General features: G+C 35.7%; 1 long non-coding RNA gene across 1 annotated transcript; it reads right to left on the bottom strand.

The window, feature by feature from the left end:
* Positions 1-1,249: 1,249 nt before the first annotated feature.
* LOC136711534 (uncharacterized) lies at positions 1,250-5,245 on the bottom strand. The gene is made up of 5 exons (XR_010804737.1): positions 5,149-5,245; positions 4,533-4,611; positions 3,969-4,127; positions 3,763-3,858; positions 1,250-2,494 (listed from the first exon to the last, which is right to left on the bottom strand). It is a non-coding gene; the product is annotated as an uncharacterized LOC136711534 (long non-coding RNA).
* Positions 5,246-6,000: the final 755 nt, after the last annotated feature.

Raw genomic sequence — 6,000 nt, forward strand, 5'->3', positions numbered from 1 at the left:
TGTGGCATTTGCAATCTGAAGTTTGCAGTTTCCCTCCAGGAACTCTGCTGCTCTGGTGGATTTGTGGCAGTGAGACACTATTCTGGACACCTTTGAAAGACCCTGCTTGAATGGCCCAGCCTGCTCCAGAGCATCACGCACAACCAGTTGAAGAGTATGAGCAAAGCAAGAACTGTGCTCAGGTGGAAAGTAATCCAGTTTATCATCCAAAGGTTCAACCTCCAAGTCATCATTCTGGTCTTCATCTTCATAGTCATCCCTTTGTGGGACTGGGAACATGGTGAAGGCTTTCACCATGCTGGCGGCATTGTCAGTTACAATGCCAGTCACCTTTTTAGCAATGGTGTACACTTCAATGGCTTCCTCATATGTTCTGAAGATGTGCTCAACAGTGTGTGCACCCTTAAAACGCTTGCAAGCCAACATGCAACTCTTTAGAGTAGTCCTTGATGTAATGACCTGTGATGCCAATGAAGGACCTCATATCCCTGCTTGACCATAGATCAATTGTTAGATATATATTTAGCGGATTCTGAATCTCCAGAGATAATTGCTCTCTAACAGTTGTGGCAAGTTGTGGGATTAGTGTCTGACTCACATGTTTCCTGCTGGGCATGGTGAATCGTGGTTCTGCATTTTGAAAGATTTTATGAAAGGCTGTGCTCTCCACAACAGAAAGTGGCATTAGATCCTTGGCAATAAACTGAATAATATTGTCAGTAAGTTTCACTTGGCAAGGATGTGTGGCATCCCACTTCCTGGTGTGCAATGTCTGCCCAGGTTCGGAGGTCCCTCCATAGATCTCTGGATGCTTTTTCAGAAAGTACATAATACATTTTCATTGCTTTGATCATTTCAACCACTACTCAGATACACTGTAAAAAATAAATTGTTGAGAAAATGTACAAATATGAGGCAACTGGATGCAGTAATTATTTTTTAGTACTTCTCAGTAAAGATACTTTGTTTAGCCAACGTAAATTTGTTTGTTCATGCAATGTTGACAGTGATATTTTGCTAATAAAAATATTCTTGTCACAGCAACTGAAACAACAATTACTGTTGTTGAGGTAATTAATTTCCTGGATGGAAAAAAATGAATTTGTAAAATAAAGTGTCACTACACTATCCATTTGTTTTAGTGATTTTTTATCTATTTACAAATGACAAACATGGACTTATTCTTTTATCAGTTTATCTTTTATTTCAATATTAAAGCACATGCAAATTGTAACAATTGCATTAAGAATGTAGTGAAATGTTATATAACTCTTAAGGGATAGTTCACCCAAAAGTGTAAATTCTGTCATCATTTACACACCCTCATGTTGTTCCAAAGATATTTTGAAGAATGTTGGTAACCAGACAGTTGACAATAGCCATTGACTTACTTAGCAGGAAAAAAAATACTATGGACATCAATGGTTGTCAACTGTCTGGTTACCAACATTCTTCAAAATATCTTTGAAAGAAAGAAACTCATACAGATTTGGAACAACATGAGGGTGTGTAAATGTAAACTATCCCTTTAATGTAGCTAAAATGTAGACAACATGGAAACACTTGTCCAAATTTGCTTCAAATGCCTTTAGAACAAAGCATAGACAAACAAGTCAGTCAATGCCAGATCCATAAACATTCAAAAAAATATCTTGAGATTTTTGTTTGGAACTTGCTGACAAACAAAAAAGAAAGGAAAAAAATGAGTACCATGCAGTCTGGTATTGTAATATTCACTGGCAATTCCAACATTTTTTACATAGCAGCTTAAACATAAATGCTTACTTTTTTGGACTCTAAACAGTTTTACTATGTAGAGGAGTATCAATAAGAGAGTGCAGCATGTTTAATTTGAAAAGAGCTTGAAATCTGTTTTAACTGGAATTAAAAACAGCAACAAAAAACAAAAACAAAAAACAAAAAAACATCCACAACACTGCAAGGCACAGTTTGTAAATATGAACGTATTTTTGTTGTTTGTAACCAACAATAAAATGCAGTATGTTTAGTGTCTTGACAATGTAAAATCTTAACCTTTTCAAAACATTTAAACAACTGGAAACACTGGTCCAATTATGCCTCTCCAACAACCATTTGTTTTTAAAAGAAAGGACATGGAAGGTGCATCCACACTCCAAACTGTACTTTGTCTTTTTTGGCGACAAGGTATGCCACCACAATGTTCCGTTTTTTCTTATAACAGTTTGTTTTTAAGAGAAAGCACACATTGGGTGCACCCAGACCCTTGCTCCATGAACAAATTCTGAATCGTATCAAAAGTGTACTTGAGGTTTTTAGGATAGGAAAAGTTAAGAGCATAGAGAAGCCCAAACAGGTATGCCAGAGCAGTAAACGGATCAGGAAGATCTTCCAGAACAACAACCTCCTCCAGTACAACAGCAATGTTCTGGATCATTGGTGGTGTTGTTTGGGTGTTATCTTCTAACACATAGAGAATGCCAACAGAGAATCCTTTTGTCCCATCTTCAGTTTCCTGTGACACAAACACAATAGGAAAATATTTTAGTTTAAAATTAAAGTTGTTCATGTTTTGCTCTCAAAGAAAAAGAAAAAAAAGTAAAAAGCAAGTGGTATTTGAATGTTTTAAGACTATGAATAGACTAGTTTTCAACTTTGTAGTGGTAAATAGATTTATAATGTGAAATCATTAATCAAAAGTGAATATTATAATAAAACAGATAACAAAGAATTGCATGACCAGGTCTAGAACAAGTTAATAACACCAAATCTGGAAACAGTTTAAACTAGGGGTGTCCAATCCTGCTCTATGGGTCACTGTGCTGCTGAGTTTAGCTTTAACTCCAATTAAACTACCACTTTCAAGGCCCAGAAAGGTAGTAAAGACATCATTAAAGTAAATGTGACTCCAGTGCTTTAACCTCAATTTGATAAGCAATGCGAGTGCTCTATGTGTAAAAAACGAAAACAAAAATGACGTCTTTATTTGCAAAATATCACCACAAGATCACCATGACGCATGCGTGTTGTGTTGACGAGAGCAGACGTTCTCACCCAGAAGCGCTGCACTGTTTAAAAGCAGGGTAAGAGTGATGCTGTATGCAAGCTTTGTTTATTAAACTCTACACTGATCTTGCTTTAGGTCTTGGTTTGTTTTCTAAAAATGGTGCTTCCAGGATGGGTGAGAACATCTACTCTTGCGTCAACACAACACGCATTTATTGGAGATTTATTTTTTGTGAATAAAGACGTCTTTTTTGTTTTGTTTTGCACATACAGCATTTGTGTCACTTCACAAAATTGAGGTTAAACCACTGGTGTCACTGTGGGCTACTTTTTTTTACTGTTTTTCTACCTTTCTTGGGCTTGAAAGTGGTAGTTGTGTAGGCTGTCAATAGAGGGACTGAAATCTCTCAGATTTCATTACAGATATCTTCATTTGTGTTCTGAAGATGAACAAAAGTCTTACATGTTTAAAATGACATAAGGGTGAATACATTATAACAGAATTTCTGGATGAACTAACCCTTTAAGCCAGTGGTCTCAAACTCAATTCCTGGAGGGCCACAGCTCTGCAAAGTTTTGCTCCAACCCTAATCAAACACACCTGATCCAGCTAATCAAGGTCTTAAGGATTACTAGAAACTTCCAAGCAGGTGTGAGTTGGAGCTGGTTGGAGCTAAACTCTGCAGAGCTGTGGCCCTCCAGGAATTGAGTTTGAGACCACAGCTAAACTCACTACTAAACACCACTACTAAGCCTTTTGAAGTCTTTGATACATACTTTACACTTCTTGAATAGCTCGGTTGGGTTCTCCCGAAGAAAGACAGGCAGGCCTTCCAAAGCAGCAGTCCTCCTGTGATTAACAATGTCTGTTGTCTTGAAAAACATACAAAAGAAACAACCAAATAGCCATAGTATGAAAAGTGTATTTATTATCAGCCAAAGTAACATAGATAAAACCATCAAGACACTGAAATTGAACTTACCCTTTCATCAAGTCTTTCTAGTAGCGCAGCCATGTCCTGACCGAAAGCTCCTTTTCTGGCTCTGTAAAGTTTCAGGAGCTTAGGTGTGTACATGTCAACGGCTGCCATGAAGACTCCCAGAAGGTCTTTTCTGGTGATTCGAAAATATTCCTCACAAATCTGTTCATAATAAACAATTCAGTTGTATTGATGAAACTTGAAACACTGCATTAAGTCTTTAGATCATCCTGGAAAATAGAAAATTATCAGTTATATTATTATATTATAAAAAATAAAGTTAAAATGTAATGCATTTAAGAACCATATTCTACACTTTTAGAACATATTTTATCTTTATGTCCCCATATTTAAAATGATATGATCCACATCTCTATGAAATCTCTTAATATTTTTAAAATAATTATCTGTTCTATACACACACATATACATATTTACATACATATGCGTACGTGTGACATTTTAACGATGAAACCGCACATAGAAACGGCTAACATACATTTACATAATAGTTTATCCATCCATCCATTGTGTATGTGAGGATACACACTACACGTTCTACCTCACCGGTTAAATGATTCCCGCATCTCTCCGCGTCTTCTTTCTCTCTCACAAACGCGCAGAACAGATACACAATCAGCGCCACCTACAGACAAAAAAAACCTCAGCGAACAATACGATTTAAATAATTGTATGGTGAACAGAAATATTACTTGCTAATTGTATTGAAACTTTATCATGTGTACAATTATTTATTATGTATTTAATTATTTACTTGGCAAGTATTATCGTGTAATATAAGCGGGATAACATACTGAGCGCTGGGATCCTGGTCACTTAATTGAAATGCTTAAAATAAATTATCTAATCTACGATAATCTGTCTAGTGAACTTTAATGAGCTAATCTTCCTCTGACCAGTGACACAGACATAGCCTACATAAAACATTTTTGTTGATGGCAACGGTGCTTCCATGATATGTCTTTTAATGTATAATTATAATTATGCCAACATATGAGTTAAGACTTAGTTAAAAAAAAAAAAACTATACATGAATTATTCGCTGTTTAACAATTTGCATTTTTTACCTTACACAATAATTCCTATATCTAATAACACACCGTCAGCTCAGAAATATGCAATTCATTGCATGCATAAAATTAAAAGTAATATTAATACTTACCTGAAGCCATATGGCAATATTTAGATCCTCGAAGAATCAGGATGAGCTCTAACAAACACCGATAAAATGTGGAGCTAAAGCACAATGGAGAACGAAACCCCTTGCATTCGCCACGATTTTCTGGCTCATCACGCATGCGCAAACTATTTAAATCTTACCATTGCTGTTCGACATAAAAATATTTGTCCAGAAAACTTTGTTAAACATGTAGCGGTGACATTTTGGAGAATGTTGTTGGACTAACATGTATTTTTATGTAGATTCACAGTTATTCACAATTCCTAATATATGTGACTCAAAAAGCACAGTATGCTGGACAAATGGTATTTTCATTTTTTACAGTAAAATCATCATATATTGCATTTAAAGTAGTTACTTTGAGATGCCTTATGAAGTTTGAGGTTGCTTTTTTTGATCCATAGACAACCATTCCACAGTGTTTACAGGAAGCATGATGGTTTCCTTCTTTGTTACTTAAGTTTTCAAAGTGATCAAACACCAGAGGTTTCTCTGACATTGTGAAAGTGCTGGTCCAAATTGGTAGGCAGTGGGTGGTCAGTAAACAAAAAAAGGATCTTTATTCAAATCTTCAGATCCTCAGCCAGTCCAGGTTCAATCACAAAATCAGGATTCTCAGTAACAGTCCAAGTCAAAACCACAAGCAATCCTTAAAAAAATTATATGTTAACACAGTCAAAACCACTACAATCCTTTTACCCATCAAACAAGGAGAGTGAGGTATGTCCTTATATATTATTATTATTATTATTATTATTATTATTATTATTATTATTATTATTATTATTATTATGTCTTGGCAGATGCCCTTATCCAGGGCGATGAGGATGAGGA

This window comes from Amia ocellicauda, chromosome 16 (genome assembly GCF_036373705.1).
Source record: "Amia ocellicauda isolate fAmiCal2 chromosome 16, fAmiCal2.hap1, whole genome shotgun sequence".
In the NCBI taxonomy this organism is placed as follows: Eukaryota; Metazoa; Chordata; class Actinopteri; order Amiiformes; family Amiidae; genus Amia; species Amia ocellicauda.